Here is a 27,746-nt window from a genome sequence, read left to right on the forward strand (position 1 = left end):
GCACATTTGGCTGTCTTTATACCTCTCTCAAAAGCATCAGGAGCTGATGCTACCAGGATTCCTGCATCCTGGAGAAATTAGCTGAAACACTGCAACAATTCCCATTATAAATCCCCCAGGCATTTTCTTACCCTTCAATATCCAGCTGTCCTGGCTTCAGCTGAGATAAGAGTAAATTTTCTTCATAGTGGCTGGTATGGTGCCACGTTTGGGATTTAAGAGAAAAATAATGCTGATTGCACACTAATGTTTTAGTTGTTGTTGAGCAGTGCTTAGGGTAAGACAAGAACTTTTCAGTTTTATGCTGTCCTATCAGTGAGGAGGCTGGGGGGTACACAAGAAGCTGGCAGAGGATAGAACCAGGACAGCTGACCCAGACTGGCCAAAGGGATATTCCATACCATACAGCATCATGCTGAACAATAAAACTGGGAGGTTCATCTGGGTGTTGTGTTTGCTCAGGGATGGGATGATCTATGGGTGATGATGGGATGATCCATGGGTGATGAACAATGGCATTGTGCATCACTTGCTTTGTATATTCTTTTTTTAATAATAATAATAATTATTATTATTATTATTATTATTATTATTATTATTATTATTATTATTATTATTATTATTATTATCTCTTCTTTTCCTGTCCTATTAAACTATCGTTATCTCAACTCATTAGTTTTACCTTTTTTTGATTCTCTCACCCCCCTGTGGAGGAGTGAGTGAGAGGCTGTGTGCTTTTGAGCTGCTTGCTGGGTAAAACCACAATACCAACACCACAAGATCTGAAGATGAACATCCACTGACTAATTCGGTTACTGTATTTCACATATTTCTCCATTATATAACAGTAACAGTAAGAGCAGCAAAAAAATATATTATATACTTGATCTAACTAAGAATCCCTTGAAGTAATGAAACCAAATCATCATGGTAAAATGACGTAGTAGACAGGTAGGTTAAAATAAGCTGTTCTTCAGTAAGCTCAAGTTCATTCAAAAACTATTATATTCAGTACAGTTCACAGAAGTCTCTTCTGTCGACATCTATCTCAACATATTTCAACAATAGCATATTCCCTAAAATTGTCAATTATAAGGGAGAACAATGCAGTTTCATTTAAATCCTGAGACACTTTAATACAATTCATATGATGCCTGTGGATCATCATTGCAACTCGCCAGTTCAGAGTAAATCCCTCTCTTTGAACACCTTGTTGTGATGAGAGCTGCCTGCCAAGAAAGCTCTCAACAGATGGATTGAAGCTCTGAAGAATGTCTTTTTTGAGTCAGGTCTTAGAGCTGTCTTTGACACCACTTTCACAGTAAGACTTGTAAATCCTCCTGTAATTTTGGGGAGGGATAAGAGATGTGTCTGCAAATGCACCTGATCAAAATATAAGCCATACCAGAGGTATTTCCTAATCTCCCCTCCTCATTTCTCAAAAGATAATGAAAGTGTATTTCACTAATGCCTACTTTCTGCCTTAAAGGGTCAGCTATACAGCCTTCAAACATACAACATAGCAATGAAGTATCTGCACAAACAAGAGGTTATATCAGGTGTTGCCCAGACACATATGAAAGCAAATTAACAATGAGGCTTTTGTAATGACTGATTTTGTCTGTCTATCATATAACAGAAACTCTTAGCCCCTTTATGCCTTTTAGGTTCACAGTTTGTTTGTTTGAGGGAGGGGGGATTACATTTTTGTTTTGCCTTTTTTTTTTTTTTTTTTTTTAATTGGGTACTTTAGCTGTAAGATAGTGACAGATAGTGACTTTGTAGAGTAATGGTACAAATTTTATCATTAGAAATTATATTGAAACCTTTGAGCACTTTAACCAAATCTCTGTACAGAAGATAAGATTGCAGGAGTACAGCAATAACTGCTCATGTAACAGAAGTTTTCTCCTGAACTCTTAAGTGACCCAAGTCTGGTTCTGGACAAGCCTTAAAAGGTTTATCTAAGCAATGAGATCCCTCTTGGGCCTGCAAAATTGAGCTGGCAATCTTGAGAATCGACTATCTCACAATATTTCTAGTACTCCCTGTTCCAAGACTGATAAACCACAACAAGGACCTTCTTTGTAATGTAAGCTATTTATTTCTTTATCCGATTCTAATGGCAAATGGAAGAACAACGCACATAGAACTGAAAAAACTTTTGGAAGGTTGTGATATTTCAAGACAATATTTTTAAACTGATATTTTTCACTAGCAGAGCTCGTGGCAGGACGTGAGAAAACATGTTTGCATTTAAATACGTAATTTTGTTAAAACTGAAATATTTTGTTAAAATGCATCACTTTAGACAGTATTTGACAGAAGATTTCTTGAATCGGGTGTACACATTTTTTTCTAGCCAGAATTAGAGAGAAAATAAAAAGCTTATTTCATGAAACAGTGCTTATTATGATTAAATTCCTCCCCCCCCCCCCTTTTTTTTTTTACACAAACCACTGGTAGACAGACAAAATTAAGATTATAAACATCTGGGAGGAAAGCAAGATCCTGTCTTCAAATCCACTCCACTTATAAGCTTAATTCACATTTTGCATGGTGCCAAGAAAAAAATCCAGCAATCTGCTAATGGAGTGGATCTGAACTATAAAATTCATTGTGCAAGCCAATTAAAAACCTTAGTTTTCCACTATTAAAGGATTCCAAATAACTTAGTGAATCCCAACTAACATGTCTCATTGCAAATATTCCTAATAGTTTAACAGAAGTGGACGTAAAAGAGGAAATGATTCAGTTTGCTGGTTTAGCTCTTTTTTATTTTTTATTTATTTTTTAATGTTTTTTTCACTTCAGATTAATCAAATAAAACAATAAAGAAACTGCAACACTGGAATTTAGCTTGTTCCCTCATGTACAGTTAAAATGTTAAGACTTCCTTTTACTGCCATTATTCTGCAAATGGATTAATCGTGAAATGCCTGAATCTGTCTGAGGAAGATTTCATCCCATAGGTGAACAGAGATAATCTTTGATTCCACAGACTGGGCATATGTTATGCATTTTTTCCTTAATTCAGTTCTGCTTTTAATGTAACAAAATATGGATCTCAGGACACATTTACAGTCTATAAGGGAAAATCCTGAATATGACATTGTATTTGATCCTCTTGAGGTTACTTTTGTGCAACCTGTTGAGAAATAAGAATTGCCTAGCAGACATTTTTTGTGTTTGTGTTTTTGTTGTTGTTTTTGTGTTGTTTTTGTTTTTTCTTGTAAAATTGATATATTTTGATGCATAGAACTACTAAAACTATACTGTACTTTTGGCCACAATGTTGTAAGGACTTAAGTCAAGAAATATTTTGGCACCCAACAAGTTATTGCATTGATTCAATGTGACTATGCAAAAATGCATAAACTTAGTCATGTGTTTAAACCTTTCCAGACTGGTGTCTGAGAGAGCTTTAACACAAAAGAATGAATCTTCCTCTGCAAAAACATATAAACATCAATTTAATGTAAATATCATATGTCTGGCACAAACGCAATAAAATATTGCCAAAAGATTCTATTTTCTCCTCTTCCAGAATGTAAAGCCCATATGGATAAGGCAGCTTTCTGACAGCCTCAAATATGAACTCAATTCACTCGGGTTCTGTCATCTACCAAAAACTGTATTCCATGATCTCTTGTACAGGTTATTCACAAGTGAAATGCCAAAAGTGTCCCAGAGGTTCATACAGGCAAAGAGCTTGTGTATGTAAGGCTCATCTGAATGCTGGCAATCCAGAAATATGCTTAAAACTCTGATGAGAGAAAGATGGCTTTTTCTTATGAGTATTCTAATACTTGCTCAGTTTTCATATAACCTCAGAACATTCAATCTTCTTACCTATACTAAGTCATCCTTATCTATATGTATACAAGGGGAAAGAGTGAAAGGAGACCCAGGTAAGTGTTTTGGAAGATAGTGCTATTTGTACCTGAAAAATAGAGGCAATTACAATTTTAAGTTAATGTTCAAATCTACAAGCTTATTTATTCACTCACACTCCCAACTCAGATGAAAAATAATGGTATTTCTCCTATAGGTGTTCAAAAATAGCATAGAGAATAATGACAATTATATTTACTAAAGGATAATCACTAAAAAAGAAATAATCCGGAACTATAGTATTTCTCCAAACAGTATATTTGTCTTGATGAATCTAGATTATAATTGAATTTTTTAGTTAAGATTGATTATTAGGACTATAGGACTCTTAGGACTATAAACTATGTACCTTCATTAATTTTTATTTATTTATGTAAGTCGTTTAGAATTAAATGGCATTTTCTTTCTATCAGAAACTATGCATTAGAGGTCATATATTTTTTGCCTCTAACAGACTTTACTACCATTTTCAAATATCATATGTTTTGAATGGCTGTGTTTATGAGTCAGTTAAAAATCTAGAAAAAATATCAATCCAAAATTTTTCCTCAGAATAAAATGTTTTGGGGTTTTAAACACTATTTGAAAGACAACTCGCCATATATTTCTTGGTCAGGGGAAGGTGATGCAGTCAAAACCTAAGTATTGTTATGTTGTCAACTAAATAACTTGCATAATATTTGCACTGTAATGTAAAACTTATTAAATCAAAAACTTGAATCATGTCAGAAAATGCTGTTCTACAAATAATATTCTATTTTGTCTTTTGTAGTTTCAAATATTTGCTTCCTTAATGCTTCTTGTCTGTCCATCTTGTTTTCCATTCTGCACACCAGTCTGGCTTACTGAAAAATGATTATGTGAAACACAGTGCAACAAACATAAACCAACAACGTTTTACTAAATTAATTTCCCTTGGCTCAGGCTTTCATAGAATCATAAAGTCATAGATTGGTTTGGTTTGTAAGGGACCTGAGAGATCATTTAATTCCAAGCCCCCTGCCATGGGCAGGGATGGATACCTTCCACTAGACCAGGTTGCTCAAAGCCCCATCCAGCCTGGTCTTCATCTCTTCCAGGGGTGGGGCATCCACAGCTTCTCTGGGCACCCTTTTCCAATGCTTCACCACACTCTGAGTAAAGAATTTATTTCAAATACCTTATCTAAACCTACACTCTTTTGGTTTTAAATCATTATTCCTTGTCCTATCACTATATTCCCTGACAAACCGTCCCTCCCCACCTTTCCTTTAGACACTGAAAGGACACTATAAGATATCCCCAGAGCCTTTTCTTCTCCAGTTTTGGGCCAAACTTCCTCAGCCTATCTTTGTAGAAGAGGTGCTCCAGACCCTTGATCATCTTCATGGCCCTCCTCTGGAGACGTTCTAATACCTCCATGCCTTCTTGTGCTGGAGGCCCCTGAGTTGAATGCAGGGCTTCAGGTGGGGTCTCACAAGACCAGCATAGAGGGGGAGAATCACCTCCCTCAACCTGCTGGCCAGGCTACTTTTGATGCAGTCCAGGATATGGTTGGCTTTCTGGGCTGCAAGTGCACATTGCCCGCTCGTATTGAGCTTCTCATCAACCAAGACCCCCCGTCCTTCTCCTCAGGGCTGCTCTCATTCCACTCTCTGCCCAGCCTGTATTTGTGCTTGGGATTGCCCCAGCCCAGATGCAGGACCTTGCACTTGGTCTCGTGACAATGAGTTCACGAAGTTTACATAGGCTCACCTTTCAAACCTGCTCAGGTCCCTCTGGATGGTATCCCCTCCTTCCAGTGTGTTAACCACACCACACAGGATAGTGTCATCAGCAAACTTGTTGAGGGTGTACTCAATCTGTCCATGTCACCAAAAAATATGTTAAACAATGCCATTCCCAGTACTGACCCCCAAGAGACACCACTCATTATTGATCTCCACCTGGACATTGAGCAGTCGACTGTAACACTTTGAGTGTGACAATCCATCAAACTCCTTACCCTCCAAGTAGTCCATCCATCAAATCCATGTCTTTCCAATTTAGAGACAATAATATCACTGGGGACAGTGTCAAATGCTTTGCACAAGTCCAGGGAGATGATGTTAGTTGCTCTTCCCCTATCCACCAATACTGAAACCCTGTTGTAGAACGTTATCAGCCTTCTAATCTTCTAACCAAATTTAGCTCACTAGCTCTGTGCTAGTGAGCTAGTGCTGATGGCAATTGTTTATTTTTATCTCATAGCTTAAGGAAAACAAATGCATGCAAGAAAAGCAGAAAGTCTTCCGCATATTTTCACTAAATCAATGTTTGTTGTGTAGATATGTCTGATTCAAAGCACTAAAAAATCGGAATTTTTAAGTTTGTTTTTGCTAGTGTATTTCTTCCATAGAGCATAGTATTAATTAATAAAGACAGAGATGCAATACTGTTTGAAAATTTTGCCTCATACTTTTCTCTAATCAGGTAACATTACTATAAATAAAAACATTTCATTATTTTCTCTTTATTTATAGAGCATCCAGGTAACAAGGAGAGAAATTTACCTTTAGATAACACACACAAAAATTAGTGGAAGGATAGTTATTCTACCTGAAGTTGCGTTTTGAAATGCTTTAAAATGCATTGATCATCTAAAACATAAGCTACCTGAAAAAAAAATAAATAAAATAAAATAAAATATAGAACACAAAAAAAGGAAACAGAAAAATCAAAATGTTCTCTTCCTCATCCCATATGAAAATGTTGCCCTAATTAACATAGACCTAAGCACACAGACTTTATGATGTCAGCTACAGCTTGATTTCAATCATGTTTTGAAAATTGAGTTTAAATGCTGTACTAGATTAGGTCTGTTGTGCTCTGTATTTTGGAGAGTTGGACCTCTGAGGAGGAAAATCAACTCCCACAGGACATTTGAAAAATTTTAACAACTGTCAATTAAGAAAGGCTGACATTTAAGATGAGGCAGATTATGTTTGTATCTTATTTAGTTATTAATGATTTTTCAGAATAATTACTAATATTACAGTAAATGCCATTAACAGTTTATTTTTTTTATTATTTTTTTTTTTTGGCAAACATCAGGAGAAAATGTCAGTGTGTTTAAATTATTTGTTTGATTTTCCACTTCCATCTGTCCACTATATATGAGCTTTAGCATTAGTAACAGTTTTGAAATTTTAAAACATATGCATATGTTCTACAAATTCACAGGAATATTTTAAAAACTTGGATGAAACTCCATTTTCTGGATCAATGACTCCTGTTATCTGTAATCACAGGCAATCACAATTTGTAATCTCCTAAAATATTTATTCTAGCTCTGTCTTGAAAGCAATTGTATTTCTTGCCTCCACTGTTCATATGGGAGCATTGTTACAAGACTTTCACTGTTCTGATGTTTAAGAACATTTTTCTAATTTCCATTCCAAATTTATACTAATTTTTACTTGTGCCAGCATTCTTCTTTAGTTTAAATAGCACATTGGATTTATAGATATAAATTATATTTCCTCTCAACCTATCACTTCAGACAGACGCATTTTCTCCCTGAATGATTCTCATTCTCATTGGTACCAAAAATGCCAGTTTTGTGACATGATCTAGTAGGAGACCTCTACCTCCCTGTGTTCAGGTCAATAACTGAAACTTTTAACATGATTAATCCCAAGCCAGTCCTTGAAGAGCTCAGCCAAAGTCCCCTGTAAGCATGATACCTTGAAGTCTGCTCTTTGACAAGTCAGAACACACTGTACTACTAATTCCCATTTTCCTTGGCTTAAATAATAACCTTAAGTTACTTACTGTTTCCCATTTTCTGCAGTTTTACGTGAGAAATTACTGATTAAGATGGAAAAGATGAAAATTGCTGTAAAATATAGTCCCTTCAAACCACTTTTCCAGAAACAAATAGGAGGAAAATATGAAGAAAAAAATACTATATTGAGCAATGACCAGAAGCAAAAGTGCTAGAAATCTTAAAAGTAATCATCTTCCTACAAGACTCTTAGCCCAGCTACATAGGCTCCAGAGGATATGATAAACATCTGAACTTTGAGACACTTGTCCATAGCTTACCCAAATTCCAAGTCTTTTGGGGTCAACAATCATTATGAATTTCCTTATTTTACGTTTGTCAGACCCTTTTAACCCCAAATTTTCAGAGGTTCAGAGAATTTAATTGCTTAACTCCCCAAAAATCCAGAGGTTGGGTGATTAAATTCCACTTAACTCGGAAAAGCTAGAGTTCACTATTACTTAATGTATAACCCTGTCTAAAAAATGTCATTAACATACACAATTCATACAACCATGGAAACTTTAGTATCCCCTTAAGGTGAAGCTGCTCTAGGCATGATATATGCATTCAAGTGTCATTTATTTCTTTGTTTATGAGAGCATATTAAAAATACTAAATAAATAATAAAAAGTTTCATTATGTTAGCACTCATGACAATTAGAAAGTACAAGTGTTGTCAAACAGCAAAACCTGTCAAAATCTTTTTCCTTAGCATAGTGTGTTTTTTTGTTTGTTTGTTTTTTGTTTGTTCGTTTGTTTTTTGTTTGTTTGTTTGTTTTTATAAGAAAACTGAATTCAAAATTGTCTACATAAATTATTTTTTATATTGTTTTACTCTCTTTAGATACTAAGAACTGTGTTTCTGCAAATCCATGTCATACTCATGGGTATTTTTTCATGTTTTAAATGATTGTTTGTTCACTTTTCAAATGTAAAGACATTTGTGTTTATACATACTCAAAGAACTTGTAAAGAAGCATTCATAAAAATATTTTTGCATCTGACTACCTGAAGTCCAAAACATAAAATCCTAATAAAGTGTTTCACTTGTTTCATTTTCAGTACCCAGGCTATTTCTATAATTTTATTGACATTAAAAACAAGGAAAACTGAAATCTTCACAACAGAGACACCTGTTTGATATTTACACATTTTATGTATCTCTCAAGTTGAGAGATGAATTGGTTACTCTGCTGGCCTCTTCCATGGATTTTTAAGGAATGAGCAAGTGAAATTCAGAGCTGCTCCACCAATACTTCGAACTTGTGTTTTATGGCACTATCCTTTGTTGTATGGACACTTCTGTTTCCATTTTATATTCCTTTTCCTTAGACTAGAAATACTAGACCATGCAGAGAAGACATAGTATAAATTGTTTTAGTAAATGGCACTGGTATCAATTTCTTATAAACATTATAAGATTTTGTTAGATATCTGTTAACAGGCTGAGTTTATTCATCTATAAGGAGAGTTAGAAAGAGTGGTCCAGCTTGCATTTGTCAAAAGGAAGGTATAACAGTACTGAAACAAGGAGAAGAGGAAATCAGTACAGCAGATATAATCCTTCAGAGACGCATATTTACTGAGCTTTGCGTGCTAGGATTAGTACCTTCAAAATCTGTATGTTCAATAGATTAGATGCCTCACAGTGCACATGTTTATTCATGGATACAAGCTCTTGCAGGGTTTTTTCATAGGATTTTATGTGTTTCCAGTAATTTGTCTCACAGAGACATATACAGGCACTTCACAGAAAACAAAATCACCAACACTTCAGTAAACAGTTTTTCCTTCCTTTTTATGCAGATGAAAGTCTACCATATTTAAATTCACTGCTGGTGTTTGTGAAAGTGCAAATCTATTACAATCAGTGGAGTGCCAGGGACAAGGGGAAGTGCTGGTACAGTGGGTTTAGGATTTTTTTAGTGGTACTCCGTATATGCTCCATTTTTGCTTCTATTTACAGTGTCATTTCAGGACCTAAGCTGTATTTCTGTGTCTTGACTGAATCTCCCTTTCAAATCTAAGAACACAGACTGGGATTGTTAAAAATCTGTTGTGAGTTAAAAAAAAAAAAAAAAAAAAAATCACATTTGACTCAAAAAAATTATATAATTTTTGCTACATATTAGGAATGCAGGGTATTATGGTGCATCATGGAGTGAGTGTCTGTCAAATTAAATGAAGGTCAAAGCAGATGAATAGATTCTTAAAATAAATAATAAATAATATTTATAATATTTTAAAAGGGTTACTGGAAAAAAATATATAAATGCTTTTTCATTAAAAAATAATTACAAATTTGGTAATGTCATTTTGTTATGTGCAGAAATTCTAATACTGAACAACGATTATTGTTTTATCTAGATTTTGTAACCATTCTAGCTCTATTCCTCCAACAATTTTGGTGTGACAATGACAATGTTTTATTTTTCTTTGGTGAGAATAATGTGTCACTTTTACCTCAAAGGTCAGTTGCCTTTTCTACTTATGGTGAAAAAGTGATGAATGTTAGTTTGGCATTGAAGTACAGCATTTATCTTAATTTAATGACAAAACAGCATTGGTCTGACATTGCAATGTGTTATTTGTCCTAATATGACTATTTTTCATTTTACAGTACAGTTGTTTGCCAAATCATTATTCCTATTGGTAAATTAAAAACACAAAATAGCCTTTAGTCTTTCATTTTGTTTGAATTCCCCAAACTCCATTAAAAGGCAATATTGACATCCTTAACACATTACTACAAAACTTGGTGTCATGGCAACAAAAAGCAGTACATTTGTTTTGTGTTTGAAATTTGCCATGGTCATTTCTACAATGGTATCTAATTAAGTTTTTGGCTCTCTCTTGTTGAATACCCTTTCTTGGCTTCAGCTGTCTTACTGGAGTTAACCACAAGCTCTGTACTGAGGTTAGCAAGGCATAAAAAATTAGATTCATTCTAAATGAATGTTTAAATTGGATAACAGGCAAAATCTCTGTCTGCGTGAGACAACAGATTGATAAATGAGTGTGCTTTAGAGTTGGAAGTTCTCCAGGTTTTATACCTCCTCAAATCCCCCTGAAGACTGAGAGCACATCACAGACTGTAGTTGTAGTTGTAGGTATCAGTAGTTATTAATTTTTGACTAAAATATTAACGTAATAACCACTCAGAAGGAAAGACACAACATCAAATAGTACTGTCATATTTAAAATCTTAATGGATTTGTTCAGAATTGAATTTGAAAGGGAGGAAAGTAAATTTTTAAGGTACTGATATCGAGGGAAATTGAAATGATAGAATTAATTAATATATACATATTAATTAATATATATTTATTACTAATAAAAAAATGGCCAAAGTACAATATAAATAACTGCAAATGCAATTAAGATTTTGCTCTCCCAGTGCTTCATTCATTTCTGCTGAAGTGATGGAAATTTTAATTTTTCCACTGAAAAAAATAGGAGCAGCTTGTTCTGTGCTTGGGTCAGGGAGGGGCAATGTCTAGATCCTGACATGAACAAAAAAAATTGTTGCTAGGAAGAAGCATTACTTGCACATTATACTGCAGTTATGGTTGTACTGAGATCACTATCACTTCTAAAAAGTGAACAAAGGAATCTGTAAAGATAATGGTTAGCTATACTATGGAAAACACAGGGCCAGATCCCAATGCCTTTCCTCATGTTAAGTCATACTTAACTACTCCAAAAGGAGCCCCACTGATTTTAGTAGTATTGTTTCTACTGAGGAACTGCTGGGGTTGAAACACATCAGAATCTGCTCATAATGTGTGAATGGTCTATATCACAGAGCTTCCATAATCTCTGTATAAACACACTGTAAATAGTTTATGCACGCTAAGGTGAAACAACCATCATGCAATGTGCAGTTCCAACTTGCAGTACTTGTTGTCTTGGTAAAGAGTGGTGGAATTGTCCTGAAGCAAACACTGGGAGTTGAAAAAAAGGTCAAAAATAGTTATAAAATAAAGTTCTACCATATGGTGTGTTATCGTTTTCATATGCTATGAAGTATGGACAGGCAATAGAGCAAGTTCCAGAGCAAACCTGAACTTTCTAAAACCAAGCTGAGCCCAAATCATGTCAATCATTAAAAGCTGAGCCAACTATTATAAATTTCATTTTATTATCTTTTCAGGTATCTATCTCATATTCTTCATCCAGGAACTGCAACAAACTGTGAACAGAAGGTTCTTATCACATTATTAGTTCAAATAAAATTTTACAATATATCTAGTCCTACATTCAAAAACAACTAGGTTTGCAATACCCAAGGCACTCAATACGAAAGTTTATATTCCCCTCCAAATCAAGTTTAAATTATGTATCATGACATTTATAGTCTCACACAACTCCATTTCAAGTGACATTTAGATATATGAGAATCACAGAATAGCTGAGGCTGGCAGGGGCCTCCGGGAGCCTTCTGGTGCCACCCTTGCCCAAGCAGGGACACCCAGAGCAGGGTGCCCAGCACCACATCCAGGTGGTTTCTGAATGTCTCCAAGGACATTCAGAAGCCCACAGCCCCTGGGCAGTCTGTGCCAGGGCTCCATTAACCAAACAGCACAGAAGTGCTCCTGGTGTTAGAAGTGAGCCTCCTGTGTGCCAGTTAGTGCCACTTTGTGTCCAGTGCCTCTTGTCCTGGCACTGGGCACCACTGCAAAGAGCCTAGCTTCATACTCTTTGCACGTTCCCTTCAGGTATTTATAGACATTGATGAGATTCCCCCATGACCCTTCTCTTCTTTAGGTCAAAGAAGTCCCAGATCTCTCAGCCTTTCCCATAGGACAGATGTTCCTATGAAGAGTCCATTAATCACCTTTGTGGCCCTTTATTGGACTCTCTCCAGTGGCCTCATGCGTCGCTTGTACCGGAGAGCCCAGCACTGGACACAGCACTCCAGATGCGGCATCACCAATGCTGAGCACCTCCTTTGGCCTGCTGGCAATAGCTTGCCTTACACACCCCAGTATACCATTAGCTTTCTTTGCAGCCAGGGCACACTGCTGGCTCATGTTCAAGCTTGTGTATATCAGGAGGGCCTCAGGTCCTTTTCTGCCAGGCTGCTTTACAGCCAATTGGTCCCCAAAGATGCAGTTGCTAAAAGAGCTCAGTGGGTAAATGACAGCCATTGGAAGAAGATCTAAGACATCTAAAAAACCACAAGCTCAACTGTATAACTCTGCAAAGTTTAACATGTATGTTTGAAGAATATCTCAAGCAGTAATTTTAGTAAGCCACTTTAAAATCCTCAGGGCAATCTAATAATACTGGGCAGAAATCATTAATATTTCTATATTTCACAGAATCACAGAATTTCTAGGTTGGAAGAGACCTCAAGATCATCGAGTCCAACCTCTGACCTAACGCTAGCAGTCCCCACTAAACCATATCCCTAAGCTCTACATCTAAACGTCTTTTGAAGACTTCCAGGGATGGTGACTCCACCACTTCCCTGGGCAGCCTGTTCCAATGCCTCACAACCCTTTCAGTAAAGAAAAAGTATTTGGATAAGAAAAAAAATCTTTTCATAAATCTGCGAAGATTGTACAGAACAACTATGAGAGACAGACAGATTTAGCTAGGGATGATTCAGCCCTGTGGAAGTGAAAGTAGCAAGGGCAAGCCATCCAGGCAGACCGCAGGGAAATAGCATGGAATTAAATAATATGGAAAATCTTATTCCTGACAAGAGATCCTTTGTACAGTTCAACTTAGTACACTTTAGGAAGAAGCTTGTTTAGGCTTGTCCACATGGAGAGTTCACATTATTTTGCAACAACTTTCCTTGGCAACAGTTCAGATCAATTCAAACAGCCTGTATTGATATGACAGACAATGCAAGCACTGTCAAAAGTGAAGGAGAAAAGGATCCTTATAGGGACCTGTCAGAAATAGCAGCAGACCATTGCTTTCTAAAGCATTTTCCTTTATTCACTTCAGTGGCCACAAGCTTACCACAAAAGAGATTCCTGTTTGTTTCTCAGAAAGTTCAGAACAGGCGAGCAGATCATTAAAGATAAAGTAAGAACAGATCTAACTCAAGCATCCTCACCAAGCTGAAATTAAAAATACTTATCATGTTTTTCAGGCTATGTCCTCTCTGATTCCAGTTGGGATTAGAAGCAGAAGAGATAGAGAAACAAAGACAGAGTGCTTCTGTCCTAATCAAAATTCCCAGGAGAATAAGTATAGTTTCAAGACTACCAGAGTGATTTCTCAAAATAGAGCAGGCCAAAGAAGTTTCCAACAAACACTCAAAATTTTGCAAGTTTTTCTAAATCATTTTCCATAACAGTTTAAACTCTGTGCTAATATTAATCTACTTTTACTAAAATCTCCATTGTTTGCTATCCAACTTTCCTCTTAAAATCTTGATTTTACTATTGAAATTGACTCAGACAAGTGGTATTAACTTGAAAATTGCTAAGTGAAGGCAAAGCAAAAATAAGATTATAAAGACAAAATAAAAATTGTTAGCTTTCATTTTCACAAATGAAAATAGATATTGTGTTTTGGTGCTTTACACAGAACTTTTTTGTCACTCTGCTTTCTACAGTGCAGAAATACAGGGGATATGCAGGGACAGAAAGATTTCTCATACAACAGAGACAGGTCTTTACTGGTATTAAATGTGATGTTATATATGGTGGAACTGCATCAGTTCAAGGAGCTAAGATTTAACCTGCATTTTTATCATTGTATCCCCTCTTCCTGCTCAGTGATATTTCAGAAGATATGTTTCATAATGCATATATTCTGTCAACGGTCTCTTACTGCATAAATCAGTCTTCTTTTCCTTTGGGAGCTAATTACACAGTCTCACTACTTTGTCCAAATATTTCACATACAGTTTTCACATACAGTCCATTGCATTTTGCAGTTATACTAGCAGAATACAAACGTGTTGTTGAGTTGCACAAGAATTTTCAACTCTTGCTTTAACAGGGTCTTAGTCTGCTGCTAGTTTTGAAAAATTAAAGCCATCCAAACTTGCTGTGGAGTCAGAGATAAGATTCCACAATGAAGAGCGACAATTAAGTTTTGCATAGCCAAGTCTCTTTACTGCTTCCTTGCTCACCACCTGAGTGCAGTGATTTATGGCACCTTGTTCTCTTCCTGTATTCCCATCCCAGTCACAGGAGGAACTTTCAGCTGAAAAGCTCAGTTTCCTCTGACAATTCAGTATTACTCCTCTGATAGTAATTCATTCCTCCTACAGCCTTTCTCAAATGCAAAAATATACTAAAATGAGATATCAACTACACAATAAAGAATAGATATATTATTTCAAAATATAAATAATTAATTTTATCATGATATAATGAATTTATCTTTGATCCAAAATAGAAATTATATTTCATTTGTAACATCAAACAGCCCCCCAAAAAAATCTCTGTATATTCAGAATTTTATCATAAATAAAAAATAATCCCCCTAAATTACATGTGCATACTTATTCTCAATAAATAAAATTATAAATAATATACAAAAATCATTATTTTAAACTAAAAAACACTTAAAGTTGTATCTCTTTTTAAAATTGTTTCCTAAAATAAAGTATTGTGATATCGAATTTATTACAAGAAATTTCGTTCACCAACTGAGAATTTTTTCAACGGTAATAGACCAGCTTGCATTTCAAAGTATTCTGTCTTCCTTCTTTTAGTGTAGACAGAAAACATCCTTTTTCAGCAGAATTTAAAATCTCCCTTAATTTTCCATTCAGAAATAAATAAATAAATAAATAAAATTGCAGAATCAAACAGAAATCAAACAGAAGATTCTGAAAAGGCAACAACCTACATGAATTAAAAACCTACATGAATTATGTATAATGATAAATATTTAGAAAATGTTCACAGTAAGTGAACTTAAGCACAAAGTCAGCACTCTTTAAAGTGAGATGAAAAATGACTTTATCTTATACAGAGCTAAAAACCTTGGAAGTTTATATGTACAAACAGTTCACTTTACAACTTCTGAATGTCTTCTATGTTTGAGGAAGTTAGATATTTTCTTAACAACATTGAAAGTTTTGTGGTCTTGCCCTTGCAATACAGCTAAGAAAATTAAGATTTTGAAATTACAGATAAATTTCTCAGATCATGTGACTTTCATTGTTCTAAAACAAACAAACAAAACAGAATGATAAATAATGAATATATATGAAAATAATAAAAAATATATAAAGAGTATGTCTGTTTGACATATCAGTTGAAAGCAAATTCATTGTCATGAATGTAGTGCCAAACAGTAGGCAAGTGATTACATTTTTGCACCTAAATTTGTGTGCTGGAAGACTCTTATGTCTTCCTTCCTCAATCTTCTGATTCTTAGATGAAACATACCCTAGTCATTCAACTTTTCCTGGCAGTTCATGTTTTCAAAACCTGCTTTTATTCTTGTCCTTTACTTTTTTTTTTTTTTTTTCTTTTTTCCCAGCTGATCTGTATCTTTCTAGAAATGTGGCATGCAGTTGAAGACAGCCATCTAGGTAAAACATCACAAATCCTGAAAACAACTTACTTGTTACTTCCTAGATATAAGAACGAGTCTTCATCCTGGAATGAGATTTGCTCAGCTATTTTGCTGCCTCATAAACTTATATTTATTTTGTTATCCATTTGAATAAGCAAACCAATTTCTGTCATAAACAGAAGAAAAAAAAAAAAAAAGAAATAACTTGATAGTGATCATGTTTTTTCTTCACAGACACATCCCCTTTTTTGATATATTTTACTTTGTTGATTTCAGACTGTATCTTCAAGTATTAACAATCAGTTTGAAGAGTCATAAGGAATGGCATTATGTTTAAGTCTTGTCATTATTTTGACTTTAGTGTTCTACTTCCATAAAAAAGATTAATTGGCCCATGAAAAGCCATTAGTGTCTCCTACAATAAAAATAGGTTTTATTTCCACTCCTGGGAGTTTACAAAAGCTATGTTCCCTCTCTTCTTCAAAGTAATAATTGATGACATCATTGAAGTAATAAAGTCACCAAATCCCAGCCACCTTACCTACACTGTTAGCTCAAATGACTTCAAAAGTTAATGGTCTGATCGATTTCAATGAAATTTTGCCCCAGTGGCATACTAGTCATTTTTATAACCACTAGGTAGAAATATATTTTTGTGCAAAGATTTAACTCCATTTGTCAGTTCTCTTATGGCTAAAATATAGAACCTCAGGAGACTGTGTTCTGTATACTAGTATCATCTGTCCTATTCTAAGAAGATGTTCAAAAGACTTAAGAGATTAAAAAGTTAAACACTGAACTGAGAAACAAGCCAAAGTATTTTCATAGACTAAATTCAGGATCTTTTGTTGTGGTAACACAATGAACACCAAAATGACTTCTTGCATGTAAATATTAAGTGATGCCTCAGGTTTATTTGAGAGATGATTTCATGTCTATATGCAGCTCCTTCCCTTCCCTTCCCTTCCCTTCCCTTCCCTTCCCTTCCCTTCCCTTCCCTTCCCTTCCCTTCCCTTCCCTTCCCTTCCCTTCCCTTCCCTTCCCTTCCCTTCCCTGCCCTGCCCTGCCCTCCCCTCCCCTTCCCTTCCCCTTCCCTTCCCTTCCCTTCCCCCTTCTCTTACCCTCGCCCTCCCTCTCCCCCCTCCCTCTCCCTTTTCACTCTCACCCTCCTCCCTCTCCCTCCTCCTTCCTCTCGCTTTCCCTCTCCTTCTGTTACAAACACCCCAAAACCACCCAAAACTCTAGAAGAGTTTTCTATTCTTGATCAAGGCTTTAAAACTCATCACCATTTCATTCCTGCTGTAGCTATCCTATGGTAATTACCCACTTATTTAGTTGTCTCCTGTAGGAAAGGGTGGAGGGAAGCAGAATTTTGCATGACTTGGAGAAAGAAGGACATTGTCAAACCATTAACTTTGAATTTTTTGTTTTTCTGGTCTCTCAACCAAATTCCCTTAATTGCATTACACAATCCCATCGTGCATTAAATGCTACACATCTGGAATGTAGCATAACAGGTTTATTGGATTGATATCCTTTATTTCTTTCAAATAAAGAACTGTAGGAAATCCCTTTTTGTTTGTTTGTTTGTTTTGTTTGAACTGGTCTGAGAAGAACTCAGAAGGGAAGCAGGGAAGATGGGATTTGTTGTTACAAAAAATGTTATGTGTAGTAATTAAAATACCCCATTTGTTTCACTGAGAGTGACTGACAGGACTATAGCATCACTTTGATTATTTACAGACCAAGCATTTCAGAACAATTTACTTAAGTAAAAAGACTTGGCAGACTTGTATCCCCTGGAAACATACATGAGTAGATTTGGCTCAGAGTTTTATTAAACAGTGAGAAATAATTTAGGGGTGTTTTTCTTCTTGCCCTCTCAATGGGATCTGCAGATATAGCTAAGGGACCTGGGGAAATTCCTTATCTGATCATGGTATTAGTAATAGATAAAGTTCAGTTTTGCTTTTAACATACAATAATATGAGACAAAGTCAATATTATTATTCAGATATGCTTCAGTTCTCCAAATACTTCTGTTTATATTTTGGCAATCAGGATCAATTATTGTGCTAGGTGATATATGAAGACATCCCAATGTGTTTGCAGTCTCAGTTAGGGCAAGACAAAATTGGCATGTAAAATACAAAAGAGGTGGTAAAATTATGAATATTGCACCAAATATTCAAATTAACCTACTGTGTCAGCTTTGTCCACTTTCTTTATCGCTAACCATCAACTGCATATCCATTATTAAGATGGGTTTAGCAGACGGATCTGTATTGAGAAATATTTGACCCAGCATCATTGCCAAAGCAATCTCTTATTTTTCTTTTCACCATCTGTAGCAATAATTGTTTACCAAATTCTTATCAGTGGTATAAAACATAGACATTTCTATGTTATATCAGATTTATTTTCAACAGTACCATTGTCAGACAATTCACATTAATAAAAAAAATAAAAATAAATAAAAAATAAATTTAAAAAATAAATTAAAAAGTGAGTAAGTGGGAGTTTGGTAGTAGAAACAGACAATCATTGAGACCTAATACTTATTACCCATTTTAGAACTGTTTTAAATACATTACATCCTTCTAATACAAATGTCTTATTTTATTTTCTTGACTTTCCTCTTCCTTTTCCTGGGTTGTTGCTAGGAACATTCTGTGTGAAGAAAAAAAATAAAATAAAATAAAAATAAAAAACAAAGAATTTTGTGGAAAAGTATTACCTTTCATGCATTTTAATTTGTTACACAGTTGTTGTTGTTTGTTTGTTTGTTTGTTTTATAAATAGCTTGCATTTTTAAGACCTGGGATAAAAGAAGCTACAAACATATTTTTGTATCATTTTTTAGATTATTTTATCTGTTACCATGACTGGCTATGGTAAGCAAAATAGACTTTTAGTGTTCTATTGATAAACATTTTTATAGACAAATGTTTTGTGATTTCATCAGACATTTGTGGTCCACTCTCTGTTATGAATTATTCTTTTTTTTTTTTCTTTTGCGACAGGGTGGCCATTTTCATATACAGTATTCCAGATAAATCTATCAATGAATTATGTAATGGCAATGCTGTTTTTAAAATAAAATTTCCCAGGTCTCAAGAACCCTAATGATTTGGGTTATTCTTCATCTGATTCCTCACTAACCCTATTGAACACTCAATAATATACCTGCAGCGATATGCACATCCCTAACCTGGGCTGATGATGTTACTTTTAGACTCTTCCAAAGTACTTCAGTTTTTTTCCTATAGTACTGTTTTATTCTTTTCAGCATCGAAATCCAACAGCAATAGCAGTGATTTAATTTACTCCTTTTCATTAAGTACTTCTGAAATTGTTCATACTCCTCTGGGTCAGTTATCAAAATACTTACCATCTACGGTTGTATTCCTATCTACCAAATATTTCATACTTTAGTTTATCTCATTATGTGCTCAAATTCCCCATAAAATCACTGGCAATAATGCAGAAATTGGTGATCTTCCAAAAGCCATTAATACTTCCTCCCTTGGTAAGTAAACAATTCTTGAAAAAAGATTTGTTTGGGGGAGCAGGAAGAAAGAGAAATCACGGTAGAAACCTGGAAACTAAATCATTTTGTGAGGTTAAATATATTCAGTAAAGTACATAGAAAAGGAAAGACACTACCTATTTCTTAAGGACAAACAGATTTTATCACCACTTAATGTCTTCAAAGCAACACTGTTGCATTGGTTTCACTGGAAAATAATTCATCCCCAACTTGGTATTTTATGGAATTTGCCAAACCAAATCCTGTCCTCTCTGATAACTACCTTCAAGACCTTCATGATGAGAATGAAGTCCTTAAATTGGAAGAGGAAGTCATTTACCATAATGGACTTATACAAATATGGAGCGTGACTCTTTGCTCAATCACGTAATAACAGAACAAGAGGGAGTGGTTTTAAACTAAAAGAGGGGAGATTTAGATTAGAGGCTAGGAAGAAATTCTTCACTCAGAGAGTGGTGAGGCAGTGGCACAGATTTCCCAGAGGAGCTGTGGATCCCCCACCCATGGAGGTATTCAAGGCCAGGCTGGATGGGGCCCTGAGCAACCTGATCTAGTGGGTGGTGTCCCTCCCTATGATAGGGGGGGTGGAACTAGTGGATCTTTGAGGTCCCTTCTAAACCCAAAACAATTCTGTGATTCTGTCACTTTTGCACAAACTTCTTTTGTTTCCAGAACCAGAGGAAAGGTGGGAAGGTACATTTTGTACCAGTTGGAGCCTGCTCATGACAGTTACATTCAGTTTCTAAACACACATTTAAAGTAGTCTTCATGGGAGTCAGAAAAAACTGCAGACTAGTGCAGTAAAATTCTTATCACAGAGAAGGGAATTCTTCCAGCCAACTGGAGAGAAAAAAGAGGCATTTCTGGAAACTGATGCTACCTACTCATCTAATGTCAACAAGGAGTCAAGCAGCCTTTAAGCTTTTCACCATTTAGATGAATGGCAGCTGTATTTCTTCAATGGCAAATAGAAGCAAACTTTTTGATTAGATATTCAAAGGGTTTCCCTTTTATGGTCATCATTGCTTCACTCTACCCTGGTTTTGGTTTGAGCAGTGAGGATTGCCTATTGGCCTTCTGACAGTCATAAAGTGTGAAATCTGTGAGGTGTATTGATAACTGGCTGGATGGCAGAGCTCTGAGTGTGGTGCTCAGTGGCTCCTCTAGTTGGAGGCCTGTAGCTAGGGCTGTCCCCTGGGGGTCAGTACTGGTCCCAGTGTTGTTCATCTTACTCATCAATGACCTGGACAATGGAACAGAGTGCACTCGAAGCAAGCTTGCTGATGACCCAAATCTGTGAGGAGTGGCTGATAACCCAGATGACTGTGCTGCCATTCAGAGGGACCTTGTCGGGCTGGACTGATGGGCCAAGAGTAACTTCATGAAATTCAACAAAGGCAAGTGAAGGGTCCTGCACCTAGGGAAGAGTAACCCCAAACACCAGTAAAGGCTGGGGAGTGTCATGCTGGAGAGCAGATCAGCAGAGAAAGACCTGGGAGTCCTGGTGGACAACAGGCTGACCATGAGTCAGCAATGTGCCCTTGTGACCAAGAAGGCCAATGCGATCCTGGGCCGTATTTAGAATAGTGTTGCCAGCAGCCCAAGGGAGGTGATCCTCCCCTTCTGCTCAGCCCTGGTGAGGCCTCACCTGCAGTATTGTGTCCAGTTCTGGGCTCCCCAGTACAAGAGGGACATAGAGTTACTGGAACAAGTTCAGAGGAGGCCTACAAAAATGCCTGGAGGACTGGAGTACCTGTCTTACGAAGACAGACTGAGAGAACTGGGCCTGTTTTACCTGGAAAAGAGAAAGCTGAGGGGAGACTTAATCAATGTGTATAAATATCTGAGGGGAGGGTGTAAAGAGGAGGGAGCTGGTCTCTTTTCAGTTGTGCCCAGAAACAAGATGAGAGGCAATGGGCACAAACTGAAGCACAGGAGGTTCTGGCTCAATATGAGGGGGCACTTCTTTACTGTGAGGTGACGGAGCACTGGAACAGGTTGCCCAGAAAGGTTGTAGAGTCTCCTTCTCTGAAGATATTCAAATCCTGCCTGAATGCCATCCTTCACAATGTGCTCTTGGTGATCCTGCTTGGCAGGGAGCTTGAACTAGATGATCTTCAGAGGTCCCTTCCAACCTTGGCCATTTTGTGATTCTGTGAAGTCCAGAAGTCCATCAGATGTCATGACCTTGCAATTTCCTTCCTTTTAAGGGTTGCTGGTAAAGGCTTTCAGCAATATCATAATGTGCCTTTCAGTTTTGAGCAGTAGTATAAGCTGAACAAGCTGGTTCCCAGTCTACTGAGTTTTTAACACACGCCACTGTCAGAAGCAAAGTTTTATATGAAGCAAATGGAAGACTTGGTAATAGCTGCTAAAACAGGAAGATGAGATGGGTAGAACTGAGATCTGCTCTCTGAGCTGGGCTTAGAGATATGCGAGGCTGGCAGCTTTTCTTCATAGCAAAGGAAGCATCTTTTATGAAGACAGAAAAAGGAGAAATTAACAACATCATTTTTACAATACCATCCATCAGAGCAAAAAATTTATGTTAAGCCATGACATCAATGTAACAAAACTTCCACCTGATGCAACTTTTTTACTGGCAGCCTCTCTCTTTCAGGAAAATATGCCAGATCATCTCCAAGTATATCAAATAATTCTATTCCAGTCTTAGAAAGAGGCCACCTGTGCTAGGCATCTCTTGAATGGTTGATTGAAACAGAAAACAGAGATATTTTTATCTAACGTTAATGGTAAATAGGTCTGCCACTATTCCAGATTGAGTCAGAATAAATGTAATGAAAAATAACCGAACTGTCCATATGGTTCCGATCAGAGTAATGCCCTGCACTGCCCAACATTCACATAAAACTGTTTTCTGACAAAGTAAATAAAAAGAGGATCTTGTAAAATGTTCTGACAGTAGAAAAACTAAGGAGTTTACAGACCCACTCGGGGGGGGGAGGAGAAATATATATATATATATATATACATACATATATATATATATGAAGACCAAATGGAGAATGACCTGTCAGGCAATCTGTGTCTTGTTACAGAAGGAATTTCAATTCAGGCATTTCTACTGACCAAACTATGCCACAAGAGGACTTGAAATTTCTTAGGCTACACTTACATATTCAATACCTCAAGTCTATGAAATAGCTTACCAGCTTTGATGCCAAGTAGCACAGACCACACACATCTACATCACCTAGCAGTAGGTTTGTCCCTCTTCTCAGTTCTGTGCTGTGCAGAGTGGAAGATAATGATAAGTTTTGTATGTTTTTGTTTTGTTTTGTTTTGTTTTATTCAAATTGTCTGCAAGTAACATTGAAGCCCACTACTGTGGTATTGTTTCTTCATAGTATAATGGTGTAAGTGCTTATTGCATGCCAAGGAGGATGGTGGGAGGACGTGTAAGAGCATTTGAGGTGGCAAAGCCTGTTGGAATAAACAAGAATGTATGGGTAAATGTTCATCATCTGCTGCAGTCTTGACCATGTGGGTTATTGGGATTGTCCTGGGTGCAGACTATCCACTAAACCATGCCTAGGTTTTGTCTCAGAGAAAATTAGTCACCTTTGGTCAAAACTGTACCTACAAGTATGATAACAATTAAGGAATATGGGTGAATGGCAGTTCATTTATTTGTCTCACTCCCCAGGTCTGTTTTATTTAGCAACAAAAAAACAGAGTTTGGGAGGAATACAGACATGCTGTCCAAGTATGCAGGGAGGAGGTTAGGAAAGCTCAAGCTCTAATAGAATTGAATCTGGCAAGGAATATCAAAGGCAACTAGAAGGTCTTTAATAAATACATGTACATGGGTGACAACAGGAAGACGAGGGAATATACTGGTCAACTGCTGAAGAAGATGGGGGACCTAGTTACACGAGACATAGAAAAGCCTAAGGTACTGAAAGTCTTCTTCACAGAAGTCTTTGTTAACATGACCAGTCTTCAGCAACACCAGGCACCAGAGACCTGGGAAAAGGTCTGTAGCAAGACATACCTCCTATCATCAGCGTCTCTCCTATGAGAAGACGCTGAGAGAGCTGGGCCTGTTCAGCCTGGAGAAGAGATGGCTTGGGGCAATTTCATTAATGCCAATAAATACCCGAAGATAAGGTGCAAAGAAGATGGTACCAGGCTCTTTTCAGTGGAGCCCAGTGCCAGGACAGGAGGCCCTGGGCACAAAGTGGCACAGAGGAGGCTCCCCCTGAGCACCAGGAGCCCTTCTGTGCTGTGCAGGTGACAGAGCCTTGGCACAGGCTGCCCAGAGGCTGTGGGGTCTCCTCCTTTGAGACCTTCAGAAGCTGCCTGGATGTGGTGCTGGGCACGCTGCTCTGGGTGTCCCTGCTTGGGCAGGGGTGGCACCAGGTGGTCTCCAGATTTCTCTGCAAGCCTCAGCCATACCTGGATTCTATATTGGATCTGGCACTTAAAGTCCAGGAGTGCCACTTTGATAACAATCTTGAAAACAAGAGAAATTAACAAAGATCTCAGAGTAAGGGTCTAGTTAACTTAAATAAATAAATAAATAAATAAATCATCAATATAATAAGTTAAAGTTCATATTGCGTACTAAGTAGAAGCAGAGCAATTTTTGGTTGCATTTAGCTGCAATAAAAAAAGTTCCAAAAAAAAAAAAAGTTCAATTTTGGCATGAAAAAGTGTGGATTACAGCATCTGAAATAAACAGGCGGTGTCTGCTGTCTTTTTCTGAAAACACCAATAAATCATCATTATGAAGCTTATGGCAAAATTATTTATGATTTTTTCTCTCCACACTTATAATTAGTAGTCTGTTATTTGCTACTGTACTGATATCACCAACTGTGCACTCTGCATATAGTGACTAACCTTTTGGCTATTGTGCTTTAACCAGACAGGCAGCTCAGAACAACCCAGACACTCACTCACTCTCTCCAGGTGGGATGGTGGAGAGAAAGGGAAGGATAAAAGGGAAAGAAATCATGGGTTGAGACAAAGACAGTTTATGATGTAAAGCAAAAGCTGGGCGCTCAAGCAAAGCAAAATCAGGAATTCATTTGCTGCTTCCCATTGGCAGGCAGGTGTTCAGGCACTCCCAGGAAAGCAGAGCTCATCACATGTAACGGTTTCTTGGGAAGACAGACATCATCACTCTGAAGGTGTCATGTCTTCCCCCACCCCACCTCACCCCACCCCCGCTTCCCCTTATTATTTATTGCAGCTTTTATTCAAAACACAACATTGTGTGTCTCTACAAAGAAAATTAACTCTAACCCAGCCACAAGTATGAGACCTATACTGTCCTATAATAAAACACAAAGCATTTTAAGAGCTGTAACCCACCACAGCTATATTTAGATACATTTAATGCTAAGTCCTATCAGTAAGCGATCTGAAACTGAAGTTTTTGTTAATGTTTATGTGACAATTGTCATGTCAGTTGACACCAAGAACTCAAAATTATCTCCAGATTTATAATAATCTAATCTGACCTAAAGAGCTAAACTCTGAAGGTCAGAGTTATAATTGATCTTCAGCTGAATGGAAATTGCCTGGCAAAATTCACTTGAACTCACTAGAGCTTGAGAGCAAAGTATTGAAGCTTTTCATTAAATTTCAGTAAAAAAGTAGGTATTTTACACTGCATATCAGAAATCTTTGTTACGTGAGCACCATAGATGTATTAAGATTTGTGCAAGCTTAGAATTTAGACTAAACCTCACAAGCAATCTTTTCATTTATTATTACAAAGACATGACATGATAGCTTCACTTGGGAAAATAAGCTGGAAACCAAGTTTAAACAGAAACTTTTTTTTTTTTTTTTAATCAGACTTGATTTGTTCTAGCCAATGGTGTTGACTTCAGTTTTAGCAGTGGTTGACAGTAATTATTATTATAATAATTATCATTATACCATATATGAACATACAGAATATATTATAAACATACATAATATATTATGTACATAAAGACCATATTATGAGCATACAGAAGTTTAGAGTGACTTTTATGTGAATGAATTAAGTGAATGGAGAAGCAAGTTTCTTGTGTGTTACAGTCAGACGAGGCAGCTGCCTTCCTAGGAGAGCTGGTTAGGGAACACAATGTTTTCCCATGAAAAAATACTGAATCGTTAGAATGCTGGATACTATAGGAAGGTATGTCAATGTCTTCCATTGGAAATGAGAGAATCCCTGTTATCTGACAGCATGTAGGTCTTCTCTACAATAGCTCCGGCTCCTGACCCAGCTGGGCTGCCTGACCTTCAAGAATCATGAGCCACCTCCTTGGGAAAGTGGGTGCCACAGAAATCCCAGTTCCTCAGCACAGCTAGGCCTTCACAATTCTCAGTATGCTTCAAACTGTTCCAGGAATGAGCTCCTCTGGGTTTCAGCAGTTTCTAAATCACATCTCCCACACATTTTATTTATTACATTTTTAAATGTATTCTAAACATTCTGAATAGAAGTTTTGATTGGCATTTTAAGTGTTTAATTTTAATTCCTTCTCCAAAGTATCTCCTCTGTTGTAATAAAGCAATTTGACACCTTGAATCGATGTGTAAAACTGCTCAGTTATAACATCAAACAAGGGAAGAAATACTTGGAACAAGAAAGCAAGGTGCCTCACTGAATACAATTTAGAGTAGCAGATGTTTTATTATTGCAGCTAAATGCAAACAAGCTGCCATTCAGTTATTAAAAACAGGCTTCAACATGAATTGTGCTGAGAGCTCATCTTATTTTCTACTTCTAAGTTTCAGATTCTTCTATGAAAACTCTAAACACAAGGCAGTCTGATGAGAAAAATAAAATAAGCTATACATGTATGTCTGAAATAATTTTTCTTTACAATAAGCTTCAAAAAAAACAATAAATTGAATGTAAATAAGGAAAATATATTTAAAATTAAAAAGTAATACAAATACATACATAAGAAGAAGAATACAATTTTAACTTAGGGTATTTCAAAAAATTTAAAAATATGTATTCTTGTAGTGATTCTAAATTCAATTTACAATTTTTTAAACCAAATATTTTAGTTCATTTGAAATTGAATATATAATAGTGTTTGTTTTTTGTTTTGTTTTGTTTTGTTTTGTTTTGTTTTTCTCCTGGAAAAAAATTGTAATTTTAAGTTTTCATTTCAAGCAAATGTCAAACCCTCTAACAATGGATTTTCCTGTCTTTGTCCAATTCTTTTTGCAAGTACCAGGAGGTTTTTTAGGCTGCACTGTGAGAATGTAGTATTTTCTTTGGCAGCCTGTGAACCATAAACAAGGAGATACTGTCTTTGTAGATATCAATTTAGATGCTTACTATTTCAGCCTACAGTGTATTTCAAACATATGTCTGCTGCAGAGTTGCCAGTTCAATATATACCACTCTATGGGGATTTATTGCTATTACTTGCAATGTACCTTTAAAAGAAGTACATGAGAAGCAGATTGAATGAGAGTAAAATGAACAGACTCTGGAAAACTGGATGCATTAACTGAAACATGGAGCACTAACAGTAAAATACAGCATATTGTGAAGTTAAAAGCCTTTGCAGGGATATTGTGTATGTTTAATTAAATCTTTTGAAAATTTCTCACGTAGTTAATTGTGAAGTTGTGGGGTTTTTTGTTTGTTTGTTTGTTTCCAGAATGACCATTAAGAATCTGACATGAAATTTTCCGGGCAAGTAGCAGGTGCAGCTGTACCCAGAAAGTGCAATCTGCCATGGTCTGACATGGCATGTCTCCTACCCTGAAAGATTAAATCCACTGGAAAAATACAAGACCTGTTCTTCAGCTTTTTTTCAGAAATTTAAGCTTTTGACTCTTTAAATTATAGACAGCTGGAGCTGCAGTTGTGGGTTTGAAGTGCATAAAGGGTGCTTTAATGCAATAGTTTTTATTATTTTACTGATTTATTGGAAAGCTGGATTTGCTTGTTAAAAATGTGAAAGAAAATGGAGGAAAATCAAACTGGCGTGTATATTTTCAGAATAAAGAAGACATATTTAATTTAAA

This window comes from Netta rufina (genome assembly GCF_964035555.1).
Source record: "Netta rufina genome assembly, chromosome: 2".
NCBI classification, from domain to species: Eukaryota; Metazoa; Chordata; class Aves; order Anseriformes; family Anatidae; genus Netta; species Netta rufina.